This window comes from Acomys minous (assembly GCF_964271855.1).
Source record: "Acomys minous genome assembly, chromosome: 17".
In the NCBI taxonomy this organism is placed as follows: Eukaryota; Metazoa; Chordata; class Mammalia; order Rodentia; family Muridae; genus Acomys; species Acomys minous.
In genome coordinates, this window is record NC_140500.1 from 30,804,061 (window position 1) to 30,822,571 (window position 18,511).

Sequence of the window (18,511 nt, forward strand, 5' to 3'; positions counted from 1 at the left end):
GGAAAGAAGATAGAGACATTAAGGAACCTCAAATAAAAAAAGTTTTAAAAGGTGCTTATACATATAGTTTCATGATATCCACAAACAACCTCCAACTCCTATTTAGCCTACATGGGCCTCAGCTGCTGGCCCAGGCACTGTCTTTCCTAGTGCTTTTAGACAAATAGGATTCTGTTTGGTCCCAAGGTTTTCAGAGGGAAGTCTCGTGTGCAGGTGCCCATCCAAAGGCCTAGGTCTCCCTAGCGGAAGCAGGGGGAGGGAAAGAGTCCATCTGAGTGGGAAGCTACATAAGTTTTACTCCTGCAGGAACTGAGTGACAACTTCTAGGACTCCACATTAGCATGCATTGCACACCCCAGGCCCGCAGCCCTCTGTGGAGAGGAAAAGTGTAAGGAAAGGGGCAAACAGCACGTCTCTGTACATAAGAAGATTTTTAAGGAGAAAACCGACTAAACAATGGTGCCTCTATGTTCCACCTCTGAAACACTACAGTCTGGCTGTGGAAAGAGTCCGGCCAGCTGCTCCCGTGACCTCAGAAGGAATCCATGGCATAACAGAGGCATTTAGCAAGGTCCATGGGATCAGGTAGAAGTAAAAGAATCCTCCCTCGGCCCCTCCCCCACCCTCTATCATGACCGCCCCATCACAGCCACACTCCTTTTCTCCTCACAAAGAGTCCTGGGCTTTCCCACCATGTCCCCTTTCACTAATTACTTCCTGTTAAGTTCCCAGGTCACCCCTCTGAGGGCACCTGGTCATACATCCTTCCTAGGGTGCAAGTTTCCAAACTCTCAGCCACAGACAGTACTGCCTAGAACGTCCCATCACCTCAGCTCTGCCCACGGAAGTCTCGTGTTGCAAAGCCCTGCTCACCCTCACTCATTCAGTCGTTCACTCAGTCATCCTTTCATTCAGTAATCTCCTAAGTGTCCTTATGTTTCCTGCACTGTGATGGATGTAGAAACATAGCGAGGGGTCAGTCACAGTCCTGTGCCCTCGGGCAGCTCATACCGGAGGAAGACTGATGGCCACAGTAAGAAATAATGTTGTGTGTCCGGGTTCCATGGTGCAAGCCTGTAATCCCATCACTCAGAGAAGCAGAGGCAGGCAGATCTCTGTGAGTTCGAGGCCAGCCTGGTCTACAAAGTGAGTTCGGGACAGCCAAGGCTACACAGAGAAACCTTGTCTCATTAAAAAAAAAGAAAGAAAGAAATAGAGAAAAGAGGGAGGGAGGAAAGGAGGGAGGGAAGGAGGAAAGGAGGGGGAGGGGGGAGGATGTGTGTGGCAGATGTAGGTCCAGGGGTGCTGTGAGGCCAAGGAAGATCCTAACCTAGGCTGTGGATAATCCAGGTGGGCTTCCTAGAGGAGGACACACCTTCCCTGAGTCCTAGAGCTGGAAAATGGAAGAGATGTGTCTGTGTCTATGTGAGCACTTATAATCATGTGGCTGGCAAAGAGCTAACACGCGTGCTACTTGTCCCCAGCACAGACTGGCAGTGTAGATGGCAGAACACCTGCCACACCATGGGGTGCAGACTTTCTGGTTGGTTTCACAGAAAATGCCTTCATCAGTTTGCCTGTAAGCAAGTCTGTAGGACATTTTCTTAATTGATGACTGATGCGGGTGGGGGTGTGCAGAGACAGGTTATGTACTTTCTCTTGTGTGCAGTGACCTAGAGGCCTGCTCAGAGTGGGCCTGGAGCCCTAGCTGTGACCAGGGAGCTCTGCTGTCTATGATCTCTGTCCTAGTTAAGTTTCCATTGCTGTGATAAAACACTGTCACGTAAGTAACTTGTTTGGGAACAGAGCTTATTGCAGCTTACAGCTTGTAGTCCATCACTGAGGGAAACCAGGCCAAGAACTCAAGGCGGGGACCTAGAGATGGGAACTGAAGCAGACACCATAAAGGAACACTGCTTACTGCCTTGCTCCCCATGGCTTGCTCAGCTCGCTTTCTTAAATACCCCAAACCACCCAGCCAGGGTAGCATCACCTACATTAGGCTGGGCTCTCTGGCATCAATCACCAATTATCAACTAAGAAAACGTCCTACAGACTTGCTTACAGGCAAACTGATGGACACATTTTCTCAATTGGTATTCCCTCTTCCTGGGAGACCCTGGATTGTGTCAAGTTGACAAAAACAAAACAAAACAAAAACAAATAAATCTACCCAGGATGCTGTGCATGCTGCCTATGTGATTCTGCCATTTACTCTCCTCACCGGCCAGTGCATTCATCAGAGACATTCTCGGATCTATCTGAGGCTCATTCCTTGTAAGGGCTCTAGGTGACATCTCTAGATGTCATCACTGGGTTTGGAACAGGAGATGACATGGTCAGACTCCATCCTGGAACCATCTCAGGTAATTAGGTGTTGAGAGACATCTGGGCAGGTACTGGGGTCCAGAGAAGTGTGTGTGGGGGGTGATGTATGCTGAAGCTATGCAGGGTGGTGCAGGAAGTGGGCTTGGGTACCGGTGGGCTGCAGCCACCTGGCATCTATGGGAGATGAAATGCAAGGAAGGATGTCTCAGGATGCCCACCATACCTCTTAGGGGCCCCAGCCAGCCCTGATCGTCCAGACCCCACAGCAAACCTGCAGACTCCACTCACTAAGCACACTCCAGCATACACTCCAGTAGAGTGAAAGAGCACCACTCCTAGCTCCCTCAAGTGGGCAAGTGGCACAGTGCCTGCAGAACCCCGAATCCCCTGCAGAGGGTCCTGTCAAGTCTACCCTACTCCACTGACCCCCTGAACTGAGTCCCCACAATGAATAAAAGGATAAACACAGTGATCTATCAGAGAACATGACCTTAGCACTACCTCCCACAACGGCCAGTCACCCTTACATCACCATGCCACCTGCCCAGAGCTCATTCACTGACTCTGAACAGCCTCCCTGTCTCCTTCTCCCACAACCCTCTCCTCTTGCCTGGACCTCCGAAACACGTTTCTGGCACCTGCTAGTCCCTCTGGTGTGTCAGCCAGCACCTCCAGCCCCAGTGGGTGCACTAACACTCACCTTCCCAAATGGCTGAGCAAACAGGATGACCTAAGGAAGGGAAGTGGCCAGAGCACAGCTCCTTGCCTGTCAGTGGAATGGGAGCCCCCAAAAGACCAGTGACCCCGTTTCTTCCATCCTCTGTTTACACAGGTAATAACCCAGCACCCAACACCTTGGACTGCCACACTTCCCTATCCTAGCTGAGCCGTCTTTTCTACCTCTTTTCACACAACTGGAGACACAGACACACACAGACACAGACACAGACACACACACACACACACACACACACACACACACACACACACGGATCGAAAAGGTAATGTGCAAACAGACCCAGTCAGAGCTAGCCTGGTTGGCAGCCTATATGTTGCCAGGCTCTCCCCCAGAAAGGAGGGGCTGCCTGGCCAGCTTCCAGCACCGCCGCACCTGGGCAGGAACGCAGCCAGCTCTGCCTTCCAGCCACACTCGCTCTTGAGCCGTGCTGATTGGCAATCACAGTGACATTTTGTTCTCCAGCTGCCTTGCCTTTTATCTTCATTCAGTTGGACAGAGCTGGAGCTGGGCAAGGCCTACTATTCGCCCAGCCCCCTACAGGAGAGAGAAGAGAAGGAAACACCGTCTCTCTCTCTCTCTCTTTCTCTCTCTCTGTGTGTCTCATATTCCTGACTTGCTAATGGAAGGCCTCGGTCAAGCCCGGTGCCAGGTGCTGTGAGAATCAATCGATAAATTACCAACAAATATTTATCGAGCTCCCGAGCAATAGTGGAGACAGCTTGTCTCTGTCCAGGGCTTCTTACTACCAGCCATTCAGCCCCACAGTCTGAGTGGCCCCGTGCCAGGCCCGCATTAAGCAGAGACACCGTGGTGGGCTGCGTGGCCGCCTGCTACCTTTTAGCTTGCATTCGACAGGTTTGTATTCTGCACCTACTAGGTGCCAGCTCTTCACAAAGTCACTGCAGGTGAAGGGATGCCAGCAGATACTGTCCCCAGGGGCTGCACAGACAACCAAAGAGATAATTGGTCAGATCATGGGGTGGAGCAGGGCAGGCCTCCCTGAGGAGAAGGAGACAGCTGGGAAGTGAAAGTCCAGGCCTTTCCGGGATCTGGGACACTAGGCTCTCAAGAATGCTGTCAGATGAGTAGCACTGTGTGTCCCTTTTCGAGATGAGGAAACGGGGACCAGGGAGATTTAAAATGCTTCCTTGGAAGCCAAAGATTGGAGTCCAGGAGCCTGGAGAGATGTCTTGGTGGTTAAGAGTATGTGACGCTCTTCCAGAGGATTCCCGGCACCCATTTGTAATCTCATAGCCGTTCAGTGCCAGGGGATTCGGTGCTCTCTGCCTGGTCTCTGTGTGCAGCAGCAGGCAGCCGGACATGTCCAGGATGAGACTCAGAAGCCCCACTGAAGACCACCACACCCACCTGTTCCTAGGTTCTAACCCCCACCTGCCCCAGGGGAGCCTTGGCAAAGCAGCCACTAGCACCCACCCCCGGCAGCTTATGGTCTGTGAGCTGCTTCCCCACAGGAAATACTAATGCCATTCAGAAAGGGCCCATAGGCTCTGACATTCTGGGACAGGACCAAACCACTGCAAATTAAAAACCCAGAGAAACTATGGCTGACTTCCTGGGGGGCGGTGGGAGGGGGGTGGGTAGTTAGGCATTCCGTGAGGCTATTGATTAATAAGCTTATTTAATACACTTATGCCCCTGTTGTAGATGCTTTCCAAGCATTAATTCTCTCAAGCTTCATGACTCATTTAATACTCATAAATGATCCTGGCAGTAAATTGCCGGGCGTCACTGAGCGACAGGAATGTGACAGGATTCATTATGAGGCATGCGTCGTAAGGCCATTCCATCGCTGCCAGAACACACCAGAGTGCTGAGACTGCAACCCATGCAGCATGGACCATCGCCCTCGGCTACAAGGCACTGCAGCCTGTGGGTGTTCCAAACACTGCAGGTGACAGTGGCACACAGTAAGCATTCACACATCTAGACATGTCTAAGTGGATGTGGCTGCACACCTGGAATCCTAGCACTTGGGAAACTGAGGCAGGTGGCCATCCTGAGCTACACACAAGTTGCAGACTATCCTAAGCTACAGAGTGAGACTCTTATCTTTTTTTTTTTTTTAATCATAAATAGGGGCTGGATCGGTGGCTCAGCAGCTAAGAGCATCGGTTGCTCTTGCAGGGCAAGACCTGGGTTCAACTCCCAGCACTCACTGGGCAGCTCACAACCATTGGAAACTCCAGTCCCAGGGCATCTGATGATTTCTTCTGGCCTCTAGTACTATATGCATGTATGCATGGGCATACAGGCAAAACTTCAAAAGATGTGGAAACTTTAAGGAAAAAAATTAACCGTACATAAATAAATGAAAAGAAACATCAAGATAAAGAAAAGGCGTGGCTAACGTTCTCCGTGAAATGGGATGGAAAATGGGTCACCTGTTCCTGCACTTAGAGTGGGCGGGTCCTACGGGGCAGAGGCTGCTCTTTGATTCTTCAGCTCCAGAGCCAAGGGAAAGTTCTATTCAGTGCCGCAGACTTCAGGAACATTGTACATGCAGTCTCTTTAGAACTGGTTATAATGTTTTAAACTGATTTACCTTATGTATATGGGTGTGCCTGGCATGTAGTCTGTGTACCATGTTCTTGCCTAGTGACCATGGGGACCAGAAGAGAGCATCAGATCCCATTGAAGTTACAGGTAGTGGTGAGCCACCATGTGGGTGCTGGGGCTTGAACCCAGGTCTTCCGCAAGAGCAGCCAATGCTACTAACTGCTGAACCATTTTTTTTTAGCCGTGTGTGTGTGTATGTGTGTGTGTGTGTGTGTGTGTGTGTGTGTGTGTGTGTGTGTGTTAGTAGAAGTTGTTGGGGGGCAGAGCCTCCTGTCTCCCAAGCTAGCCTCAAACTCACTATAACCGTGAACTCCTGGTTTTCCTACCTCCAGCTGCTGTTGTCCCAGGCATCATACCTGGGCTTTATCATCACTATTATTATTATTATTATTATTATTATTATTATTATTATTATTATTAAACTTTTTAAAACATATTGTAGAACTTAAGGCATAAACACATATATTAACTGAGCCCTTGAGTTCTACCATCATATCTGTCCCACTGGAAGGTCTTATGGAAGTAACACACATACAACGGTCACCTCCTGTAATGACAATGCCTGTTCTGCCTCCTTGTACTCTTAACGGGAACAGTGACCTACCTTCAATCCATCTTTGCCTAAAATGGCATGAGACTGAACAGCTAACCATACAGAGCGGCTACCGAGGTACAGATAAGTCAGGGCATTTGACCAGGACACAGCCGGGAAAGTGGTGGGACCAACACAGAGCCCTGTGTCCCCCAACCCTAACCCTTGGCTGGATTGACAAATGGCACTGAACAGCTGAATCTGTGCATGCACTAGTCTCTCTGGGCCTTTCTGCCTCAAATGTGCTTGTTCTCAGGGAGGAATAGGAATGACCTGATTTAAATGCAAGATCATCCTTCCCCCAGATTCAGGCAGGGAGCCTTGGGAAACACTAGAAAGAGCAGGGCTGTCTGCAGCCCTCCAGGGAGGCTGGTGCCAAGTTACCCAGAGAGAGGTCCTCAGAACTGCAAAACCCACTGTGAGTGAGACCCCCGAGGGCAAGTCTCATTCAAGCCCTTGAGGCCATATGTGTGACCAAGCCATGACTCTGCATCACATGGGCTCCGGGCAAGGGACAGAAGTGTGCATTTACTTAGTGAAGATCAGTGATCCTCATCAAGAACAGAGAAAAGCCGGCGAGCAAATGTGAGAAGCCCAGCTAAATGAAGAAACCACATCGAAATTGCCTAGAAAGGCGGGCATCTGGTAGCTTAAAATACATTTGGCAGCTATAAAATGCATTTGGGTAGGCATTTGGTAGCTATAAAATACATTTGATAGCTATAAAATACACGCTATACAAATACCCCTCAAATGCGTGGCTCAGTCCGCACTCATCTGTATCGTCTCTGTGCCTGCAGAGGCCCTCAGAAGGTTCGCTTGCTATCTGCTAGTCCACCTGGCTGCCTGTTTCCAGCCAGAAGTGGCCCCTGGGCTTGCTGGAGAGGGTAAAATGGGTGTTTCTCGGCTGACTCCTTCCCTACTTTGTCCCTAAGGGTGGGTGAGGGTAGCTGCATAGGTCCTTAAACAAAACCAAAAACAAACCCCACACTTTTCTCTCACCCATCACACGTAAAGGCAGGACAAGCCTTCACCTCCTTTCCCTGATGCCTGAGACAACAGTGCCTCGGTCAAGCTCGCCCTTGGTCAAGCTCCCCCTTGGTCAAGCTCTTTGCAGCTACTTTGTTTCCTGTCTCTGCGGACTACTCAAGCCAGTGAGACAAAGCGGACCCACCACAGCCCAGACAGAAGCCTGCAGCCAGGTGTAGCCCCTGCTAGCGGTGTCCCCTGGACCTGTGTAGCATTCCACATGGTGGCTCTGCCTCCACAAAGTGACCCAGCACTGACACAGGAAGCCAGAAAGGGAAGCGACAAGGGAGAAAGGAAGATTCGGGAGCCAGACCGGGGAGCCTAAAGGAAACTGTTGGTTAAGGAGGCAAAAAGCAAATCATTTTTACCGTGAACAATGAACCCATTGAATATAATCGAAGAGAGCTCTCGCCTCTCTTCATCTGGGAGAGGTAGGTAGTGACCACCCATAGTGTTGTTACAGTGACTAAGAAAGATGATCCAAATTAGTACAGAGCCTGGCACATCTAGCAAGGAGGACTGAGGAAAGATTACAGCTGAGAAACTCAGCCAAATCTAGCTACCCAGAAGAGTAGGAGAGGGGGTGGGAGTAAAGTCAGGAGAGACAGTATTAGGTCAAAGGTGGGGGGGGGGGTCCTACAAAACTAACATGCTGGGAGGAGAGCCCCAGCTGGAAGAGGAGAGATGCAGGAGGAAGTCAAGTTCCTCAGTCTCTGGCCACCAGAGTATGATGATTCACCAGCGCCCAGCCCACAGCAGCAGCAAGCTCCGGGGGAGACTCAACTGTGGCCCACAAACATCTGGTTTCACTTGGGGCTGAGCCTCCTCCCTCTGGGATCCTGGGTTGGCAGACACCTCACACAATGTGCATAGCTAGGCTCTCCCCCATGCCACTCAGGATGGATGGTTGGAGGTCTCTGTCCATTTCTGCCCCTAGGCAGTTGGAGCCTCTCGGTCGGTGCTGGAAAATTCCTCTGGGACATGGCTGAGCTGGCTTTCTTCCTCACCCTCCACACTTGTGTGTCCACCCACTGTGGCCTCATTGGTGACCTCCAGCAAACACCCGAGGAGGAGCTGCTCCCTGCTCCAGCAACTGCTTCCAGCACAGAAGGAGGTAAAAGCGCCAGTGTCTGATAAACACGCTTGAATATGTAAATACTCAGGAATTTCACTCATGAACTTGCATTACAACCGTACGCTAAAACATCAGCTGCAGGGATGCTGCAGGATGACGCAAGGTGGGTTTATGCCAAAGAAGGCAAAACCAAGGTCATTTATCAAATTAAAATGGTGGGGGCAAAGATCACACGATCATCCAGGCTGGGTAGGACAAGCATCTGTTCAATGTCTATTTCCAAGAATGACTGAGAAGAAAAGAAAACCCCAGAAAACTGGACACTGGGAAGGCAAGGGACTTCTTCAACCTGACAGAGTGATTTACTACAAACCTAGAGTCAAACTATATTTACTCTTCAAATTAAAACAGCACTTACTCAGGCCTGGCAAAAGGCACAGTGCCCATAGGACACTTTAATTCGCCATACTGAGGCCTTTGGAGGAACAAGAGAGTTAGAAAGAAAGAGACGGAATTGCTCATTGTAGCTCCTGTTATTGCACATGCCATGCTTTCTAAAGAACCTGCTACGACAGTTTCTAATTAGGAAGAGGTTTGGCCAATATTTCTGGTCCCAAAATCAATTTGCAAAATGAAAAACGTATTTCCCTAACAAGAAACCAACGGAAGTTTAATTTGAAATATAAAAATGCCTAACAGACACAACAGCCTCAAGCGACCAAGTATCTAGGAATATGTCTAACAAAAGATGTATTGAATCATCAAGAGAAAATTAAGAGCTGGCCGGTGGTGACACACACGCCTTTGGGTTCCCTTCTCTGGAGGCAGAGGCAGGCGGATCGCTGAGTTAGAGACAAGATGACTGACTGGTCTACAGAATGAGTCCCAGGACAGCAGGATAGGCAGGGCTACACAGAGAAACTCTTGTCTCAAAAAAACCAGAGGGGGGAGAGAAGGATAGAAGGAGGGGTGGTGGTGGAAGGGAATTCATACTATGAGCTGCTAAAAATGGTTATGGAAACCCTACATTGAAAAGAGGTACAATATTCATGGAAGATTAAGGACTACACCTTCCACCCTCTAGAGGGCAACAGAGAGCTTGACAGTTACAAGTGGAACTTGAAACTCAAGAGTTACCTGTCCTCTTCCACCAGAAGCAATGCTCTAGGGGAACGTGGGGAATCTTGATGGAAGGTCCAGCAAGCCCAGAGTCACAGCAGGATGTCAACATGGGGTGAGCAGGGATTCCTGCAGGAAGCTACTCAATGGCAACGGTCCTCCCAAAGAGACCTATTGGAGGCAGAAGCAGGGGTGCTGAGGACCCGCTTGCCCGGCATCCCTCTACTGTTTATCTCCATCACTGCCAGCCTAGCACAGAAGGACCTGAGGTTCTGCTGTGTGTTGCATTTAGACTCTGGCTTTGGTGTGTATTTATCTATCTTGTTTGTAGAAAACAGCTAAGGGCATTTGCACTGTTCCACCAACCCTTCTGAACCCCAGTTTCCTCGCCTCTAAGATAAGAACAGAGATTCCTGCCTCGGTGTGAGGGGGAAATGAATGTGAAAACACTCTCTCGTAAAGTGTTGTCTAAATACAGAATATTCTTCTGGCTACTACCATTGCTTTTTTTTTTGTAGCCTGGGAGTAAGAGACTAACATTCTATATCCTAGACCAGATGACAGCATCCTTCCTTCTGCCCATATACTTGGTATCAAACGCATCCTTGGATCCATGCTCTGGTTATAGCATTTCTTCAGTTAGTTCTCATAGTAAACCCTAGGGGATGTGTGCACTACCTGGCTCCGTTCTACAGATGAAAAGGCCAAGGTCCAATTCTCCATTGGGCATCCACAAGTGCCTTTCATGTAACAGGGGTCCTTAAAAAGACAGACACAACTCCTGCTCTACCAATTCTAGCTGGGAACCCACCAAAGCCTCACTGACAAACTGGCAGACCCTAAATCCAAACTAGTGGACAGTTGACACCAGTGGCTACACTTTCACCTCATCCCTGGGGGTGCCTTCATCCCATCGCCCACTCCATTCTTTGTGATATAGTGGTTGCCCACACACATTCTTCTAGCAACAACAAGGTGCAATGGCCCTTCACCATGTAAGCAACTGAGAACTGTTAGCTTCAGTCCATGTGATCCTCCTGCAGGATCGTCAGAGAATTGCCATGGGGTTGTTGAATGCATAAAAGAGGTGAGGCATCTCCCCCCCCCCACCCCCCGACCCTGGGCAGCATCAGCAGCATTGTTCCTCTGAGAGTGTGCAGCTGAGTCCTCTGCCACCATTAATGGCAGAAGTGAGTCACTTATAAGTAAGACACAGAGCTTTGTTGTAATTACATCCCGAGATTCGGCAATGCTCCGCATCACTGTGAAAGAGAGGGCAGCGGGTGACTGAGGCTTGAATGATCCTCTGCCAGGTATGGCTTTCAGATAAAGCGTCTTGGATCAGGAGCAATTACAGCTAATGCCCAGCCTGAATGCTAATGAGATTTATTTACAATTGCATGTAATTCTTTGCCATTTATATACTCAGCTGTTTTTTTTTTCCTTCCTGCCCTTCTCTTCTTCTTTTCTTTGCCTGTCTATCTCTGAGTTAATCCCGAGAAGCAGACACTGGCAAGGATGATGTATGGCCATCTCATAGATGAGGGTGCTGGAGTCCACGGCCACTCAGTTCTAAGGGACACAAGTGGGTTTCAACCTTGAGTGTGCGTCCCTGGGAGAGAGCTTGCAGAACTCTGAATGCACTATTCCTTGCTCAGAAAGCATGTGGCATCGCCACAGCCAACTGCGCACTCTCAGAGGCGGTGGCTGCTGTCCTCTGTTGGGACAGCTATGGACAGATCTTGTGAAATAGACCTCACACGTGCCCTTAAACCCCATCACTGTCAAGAGATTCTTGCCTCTCCTTGGGGAACCCAAGTAATGACCACACAGTTCAAGTCCAAGCTGAGAGACAGGGAAACAACTTCTGCCTTAGAACCCAAGACTCCCCAAGCCCCTCCTAGCTCGACCACTTCCTTTTAGGAAACGTGTGTTTGACAACTGCTTGAGATCCCAAACCACACAAGAGCACAAAGTTGAATCTGTCAGGTGAAGGGACAGGTCTGGGTAGCAGTGACAATGGTGGCAATGCCTGGAGCTTCCCTGGGACCTGGCACAGGGCCAGAGTGGATGAGGAGTCTTCTGCCTATTAAAATTAGAGGCTACACTAAGACTTCTGCCATATGCCAATATCCAACCAGATCTGCCCCCACTTTACAGGTGAAAAAGCCAGGGGACTTAGGGCTGGAGATGTAGCTCAGTGGTCCAGGCTCCCGGCTGGATTCCCAGCATCACAAAAACACAACCAAAGCAGCAAGGGGTGCACAGTGGCCAGGAGCTCACAGGCTTGCCTAGCTGAGTCTGTCAGTGTGGCAGTGACAACAGCTGTACTTACATGGTAGTTTGGTGAATTACAAGGTACCTTTGCAGTGCTTTGTCTGTGCTAATTCTCTCACCAGCCCAGGGAAGAAGGAATCATAAACACCTCTATTCAAAACATGGGAAAACAAATAGGTGAAGCAGCTTGTGACAGAGCATAAGGGACAGTACAGTGACTGGCCCCAGAACCTCTCTACGTTTCTTCCAGGCACTTCTTGATTATAGAAATGAAAATGTTCAGGGGAGAAGTTGACATACAAATACCTCCCCACCACATTCAGTTCAAGGCTGGGGACCCCTTCTGGAATAAGACTGCTCATCCATCAAGGGCAATGTTCTGGGGGAGGGGGCAGCTAGGTGGCTGGGGATGGAAGGTCCAGCAAGTCCCGAGTCACAGCAGGAAATCAACATGGGGTGAGCAGAGATTCCTGCAGGAAGCTACTCAATGGCAGCGACCCACCCAAAGAGACTTATTGGAGGCAGAATCAGGGGTGCTAAGGACCCGGTTGCCTAGCATCCATCTATTGTTTATCTCCACCGCTGCCAGCCCAGCACAGAAGGACCCGAAGTTCCATCTGCCACCTGAGTGTTACCGATAGTCTAAGATACAGACAAGACTGGTACTCAATCCCCACTCCACCACGGTCCAGCTGGCTAACTCTAGGCAATCTATTTAACCTCTCTGAGTCTCTGCCTATTGCTCAGTAATGGTGCCTTGCATGGCTGCTGTATAAACTACGCTAATCCATAACCATCTCTGTGGCCTCTTCCTCGTCTCCAAGGGTTGCGGGTTGCCTCCAGGAATAAAGCCAAGAGTGGGGCACTCAAGCCCTCCGTGTCAGATCTCCCCCTCCCCTCTCCTTCATGCTCCAGCGACACACTTCGCCCAGGCTCACGTTCCTGCCCTCTTCCCTCTCCTCACACCCCAATAACGGAATGCGCTCTCCAAGCGCCCCAGCCTGGGTATGTTCTAGCGGGATACTTACTGCTGGTTCCCTCAGCTCAATTCAGTCTGAGGTGGGAGCCCCCTGCTGGAGGACAGCGACCCCGCCTGCAGCATCCCTGCACCTCTATCTGCCCGGCTAGCAAGAGCCTCAAAGGTGGCTTCTATAGAGAGCCGCTGTGCTCTGGTTCAACATTCTAACTTCCAGAGCAATTCAGCGTAAATTCCAGAATTTGGTTTCCCTTAACACTTGCCCAGAAAGGGCAGACCTCACGGACCTCTGCCATCAGAATCCACATCCTGGCCACAACATCTACCCATCTTGTACAGCCAGAAGATGATACAGACTACTGGGAAAGAAGGGGGCGTTGGTTCAGATGCTTCTCAAACCCAGACACCTGGTTTGGGCTCCACCTAGCTAAGTAGCTTGGATTCACCCAATTCAGGCAAAAAGGCTCTTCTCTGTGGGATAACTTTCTCTAACCTAACCTCAGCTTCCTCCTCTGTAAAGTGGGTATATTAGTAGTACCTGGGTCCCAGAGATTCAGAAGGATTTGAAAGATAGTGGATTCCCGGAGCTTGGCACGGAGATCTCACCTCCATCCAGGGGCTGGGTCCACGGTCAGCATTAAAGCCAGACCAGGAGGAAGCTCACGGAACCCCGGAGGCGGCCCCCTGACCCAGGACTCGAGAGGCCCCCTCTGACGGGTGCGCCCGGCGCAAGTTCGGGGAAGCCACAGGTGTTTGCGCGTCCTGGAGCTGCAGCCACAGCTCCGTCACCCTATCCACGCCGCCCGCGTCGCCAGGGCACCCAGCGTTCCCACGTTGTGCAGCTACCTGCGGGGAGCTCCCGCCGCCCTGCGGGGGCGAAGAGCTCAGAGCCCGGCCTGAGCGTATCCTCGCCTGCCGCCCACCTCCCGATTTCCGCCCCTGCCCGCGCCGCGCTCCGACTCGCCCGCGCCGCGCTCCGACTCACCCGCGCCAGCTCCGGGGAAAGTTTGGCGTTGGCGGCCAGGCTGCTTGGTGCGGTGGCTGCTGCCGCGGGGGTGGCGGGAGCAAGCGGAGGCGGGCGCGGGGGAGGAGCCGCTGAGGGGCCCGCCCACCACCAGCCCCAGGGCACTTTCCCCCGCCCAGCTTCCACCACCGCCGCACCCCGCATCCGTGGCGGAACCCTGCGCTGGGCAAGAGGCCAAGGACAGGTCGGAAACCTGGCGACAGCTCTCCGCCACTGCCACCGCATGCTCACCCGGGGCCACGCAGAGCCACAGACCAGATCTCAATATAAGGAGGAGCAGACAGGATGCTTCGCAAATTCAACCACAGGTGGATGGAGGAAGATCCGAGAGGGACTAGTAAAAAATAGACCAAGAGACACTACTGACGCATGGGGATCACGGACACTACCGAGGTTTAGAACCGCACACCCTTCTGCTTCTTTCTAGGCCCTGAAGAATGAATGAGTTCTCATTCCCCCTCCCTCCCTCCCTCCCTCCTCATCCCGAAAGCGCAGAGCTGGAACCAGAGCCCTGCGCTGAGGTATCCTCAGTGAGTTCAACTTTACTGTACCATTTCTCTTAGAAACCTGAAACCTGAGCCATCGAAGGGGGTGGGGGAGAACTCCAGTTGGGGATGGGTGTGCGGGGGAGGCTAAGGGCCTGTTTTCATTTTCTTAAGGAGCTCATTCCTTTCAATGACTAGGAGAGGGCGGTTCTACTTTCTTCTTTGGTACAGAGGAAAACCCTTTTAATGTACAATTGTGGCTTCAGGTGGCAACACTCAGGGAGAGGAAGGCACCTGAGAAAGGGAAGTGCCCCCCTTCCCCCCTGCCCAGCTAAGACAGCCTGCCTCCTAGAAGGGGTTCATCCTCCTGCACTGGAGAGTAGTCCTGGGAACGCAGGTCCAGCCCCATGGGGCTCATTTCCACAGACTTGTGTGGAGGCCTTAGTCCCCTTTCAGTCCTCAGGGTCCGTCTCTACAGTTCCCAGCGCTACTGGGGTGCCCTTATTTAAATCACACCACAGGAGAGCGAACAGGACCAGTCATTGTCCCTATGTATAGCTTCTCCATCGTCACAGAGAAAAAAGCACTTCTAATGTACCTAACATCAGCCCAAGGGCCGAAGTCTTCAACTTAGCGGGGGTGGTGGGGTGGTGGGGTGGTGGGGTGGGGGGTTTGGGAGGTGGGGGCTCTTGGCAAGTTCATGATGTCACCTACACCAAGGGCTTACTTGGTTGAAGCCCCACTATAGCCCCTGACCCTGTCTGTGCCTATCTGCAAGGTGGGACTCCAGATTAGAAAGGGCTATCAGGAACTCCAGAGACCACTGAATTCAGGACAGCTGGTAGGCCTGGGTACCACCTCTGACCCTGACCCTGACCCTCTCTGACCTGTACCTCAGGGGACCTAGGAGCACAAGAATCCAGCAAGTTCCTCCCACTTCCGGTAGCCATTCTAGGGCCTCGGTATTTACACTTTGGGGGGACTAATGGACCCTTTGGAACTGAGTGAGTGTCTAGGGCTGCACCTGCTATAAACTGTAATGCAAGATATTTCCTCTCCACAGCTGTGGGGCGTGGAGGAGTGGGGGTGTGGGGGTGTGGCAGAGCACCTGGGAAGTGATGGGGTCTCTCTCATCTTTCTCTGCTTCCTGAAAGTCAACAAAGGCATGATAACTTGGGTTGTACTTGAAGAGGTTTCACTTCCTAGGGCCTCTTTAGGTCCTGCTCTGCCCGAGGGGATTTTTAGGAAAATCAGCACTTTAGAAACAACGTATCAGACATTATTTGAGGCATCTGGTGATTAAAAAAAAAATTTTTTTTTTTGGTAATTTTTTGCTGTGACATTTGTGACTGACAGCTTACTGTAACTTGGACCATGTCTATCTGGGGTTAACCAACTAGCAAGACGCAGGTACCCTGTGAAAAAAAAAGAAGGCTAGCCCCCCTGCCTTCTGCCCTGAGAGCTTTACATGAGTCAGTGCACCATGCTGCTTCTAGCAGCAGCTCTAGGAAAAGGCTCCATCTTCATCTAGTTTGCAAATAAAAAGGCTGAGTGTGCTGACACACACCAGCAATCACAGCACTTGGGAGGTAGAAGCAGGAGGATTTTGAGTTCAAGGCAATCTAGATCGCACAGTGAGATTTTGTTTTTATTATTTGTTTGTTTTCCCGAGACAGGGTTTCTGAGTTAGCCTTGGCTGTCCTAGACTCGCTTTGTAGATCAGGCTCTGGCCTCAAACTCACAGAGATCCAACTGCCTCTACCTCCCGAGTGAGTGCTGGGATTAATGATGTGCACCACCACGCCCAGCTGAGATCATGTTTTTTGTTTTTTTTTTAAAAAGAGCAGTCAGATATTAAGTCATTCCAGGACCAGAGAGGAAGTCCTAAAGCAAACCTGGAACCTGGGTGAGAAAAGGGTAACTGAGTCGGGGAGTAGGGTCAGAGGGAAGGAAGGAAGAGCCCATTTAGTGTCCCTGCTGTGCCACTTGCCACCTCTGTGTTTGTGTCTTGGAGCCTCAGTTTCCTTAACTGCAGGTAAAATGAGAATAATTCCCAGATCATACCCAGAATTTGGGTGATCATTCTTTTTTGCTGCAAGCAACAGAAACCAGTACTAGCCAGGGTTTTTGAACATCAAAGCTTAGCAGATGAGTCTAGTTTTGACACAGTCCATTCCAAGGGCTCAAGAACATCACTATGAGCCTGCCCCCAGTCTGCACCGGTTTGTGACCTCTATATTGACAAGCCTGGGGAAGCTGGGATGACCAACTGACAAAGAGATCACTTCTGCTCAACCCTTCAGCAAACATCCCAAGACTAACTCTTGTTGTCCTGGCCTGGGCCGAGCACCTGGCTCTGAAATCACAATTGGCCAAGCCTAAGTCACATGCCACTGGATGATCTAGTGGTGGAGTCAGCCACTGGGGTCCAAAAGAAGGCAAGGGATGGTGCCACAGACTCAGGTATGATGGGCAGAATGGGGAGTTGGATCTGGAGGTTGCAGGTGTCCCCTGCCTCCAGAGCATTGGTGGTGTGTGTGTGTGTGTGTGTGTGTGTGTGTGTGTGTGTGTGTGTGTGTGGTGTAGGCCACGACAGCACTTGGCTCTGGTGGGTGCTCAGTAATTGAGTCACCTCCCTTCCTTCCTCTTCTGGAAAACAGGAACTGCGGCTCACCAAATCCAAGCCAACTTCTTCTGTTCTTAGGGAAACTGAGGAAAATCTACAGAAGAGAAGGGACCTGTCCAAGGTGCTCCAGCTTGTCAGTCATAGAACCATGCCTGACTGGGGAACAAACCCCACTGGAAGTGTCAGCTGACAACTTGAAGTCCCTTACTGATGAGGAGGGAGCTGCTTGCCCAGCATAGACGAGACTAGAAACTCTCAAAGCCTCCCGGGCACAGAGGAAGTAAGGGCCTCTTATGTTGGGCTCTCGAGTCATGCTACAAGCTGTAGACAACGGGCAGTTCTGGGCAGAGTGCCCAATCAGCTCCCCACCCATTAGAACTTAAGCAGCCAGTTCCTCAGGGGACAACACTCTGGGTGCTGAGAGATCCCCAAGGTTGTTTTTTTATGAAGCTGCCCAGATTAGACAAGATGGCTCTTTGCTCAAGTTCTTTCCTGCTTGATTTGAGAGAGCAAAATGCATGCTCAAAGGCTCATCTGTTCAAGCCTTGGTCCCCAGCTGGTGACACTATTGGGGGATGGGCTTTAGAAGCTGGGGCCTAGTGAGAGGAAGCAGACCACTTGGAATGTGATCTGATGGTTGTAGTTTATCCCCTGCTCTGTCCTCTTTGCTCTTTGCTTCCTGGCTACCATGATGTAAGTAGCCTCTTCACAACCCCTCCCCCTCTCCTCGAGCTTCTCTTAATGTGAGCTTCTGCCTCAGTTGAATCCCAAAATAATGGAGCAAACGTCAGAGTCAGAAGCCATGAATCAAAACAACCCCCTTTTCATCACAAAAGTTGATTCTCTCAGTTGGCTAGATACATGGTGTGAAGTCAGTCTGTCTGTCTATCTATCTATCTATCTATCTATCTATCTATCTATCTATCTATTCCTCCTCCTGAGGCTGACTATCAGGGTCCAGCTATCAAAGTATTAAAGTTCAGCAGTCAAAAGTCCCCTTTGGGCTCACCTAATTAACATGCCCGATTAAAATTACACGCCTCATCCTCACACAGGGCTTCTTTTTCGCCTTCATAAACAGATGTGCCTGTTGGCCACATCTGTCTCCTCACTGTCCAGAGGCAGTCCTCTGCAGTCCCCCACTCCTGCATCCAGGACTAACACCCCTTGCCCATCTCCCGTGTTCTCTTCTCCATCTCCCCCATCCTCTGCCTCCTGTCTCTGTCTCTTATTCCTTGCCCTTTGTCTTTCTGGGGGCAAAACCAAACAAACAAACAAAAACCAAAACCAACAAAACAAAAACAACAACAACAAAACAAAAAACCTCCTTTGCGCTGAGAACTTGGTCTTTGGCTTCCTGAGAAAATTCTATCTTATCTATTTGAAGGTGCTAGGGATAAACCCAGGTCCCTGGACATGAATGGCAGATGCTGCATCGGGATGACTGGGCCTCTCCCCTCTCTTTCCTCTTAAGTACATAGCTTTAGTGTGCACTCTGGGACAGGTGATAAAGGAGGGGGTTTCCTGCAGAGAAGGTCACCAGGTCGCAGGGCACAGAGCTGGGAAGAGAGACACAGGCAGTGGTATTGAGCTGCCTGCACCCACATCCCAGCAGGACCCGGGGTAGAGAAAGTTCTGTGACTGCATTCTATGAGACAGAATGA

At 50.7% G+C, this 18,511-nt stretch overlaps 1 protein-coding gene across 7 annotated transcripts in view; it reads right to left on the minus strand.

The window, feature by feature from the left end:
• The window catches only part of HRH1 (histamine receptor H1), a 156,974-nt gene that overhangs the window by 72,574 nt on the left and 65,889 nt on the right, over positions 1-18,511 (minus strand). For 2 of the 7 annotated variants that reach the window (XM_084765228.1, XM_084765226.1), the window contains exon 1: positions 13,698-13,871. The exons of 1 other annotated variant lie outside the window; for it this stretch is intronic. The gene's annotated coding sequence lies outside the window, so the exon portion shown is untranslated. Of the gene's footprint in view, positions 1-12,764; positions 13,667-13,697; positions 13,872-18,511 lie in introns of those variants that run through there. 4 more of the 7 variants (XM_084765229.1, XM_084765223.1, XM_084765220.1 and 1 more) reach the window with 3 other exon arrangements.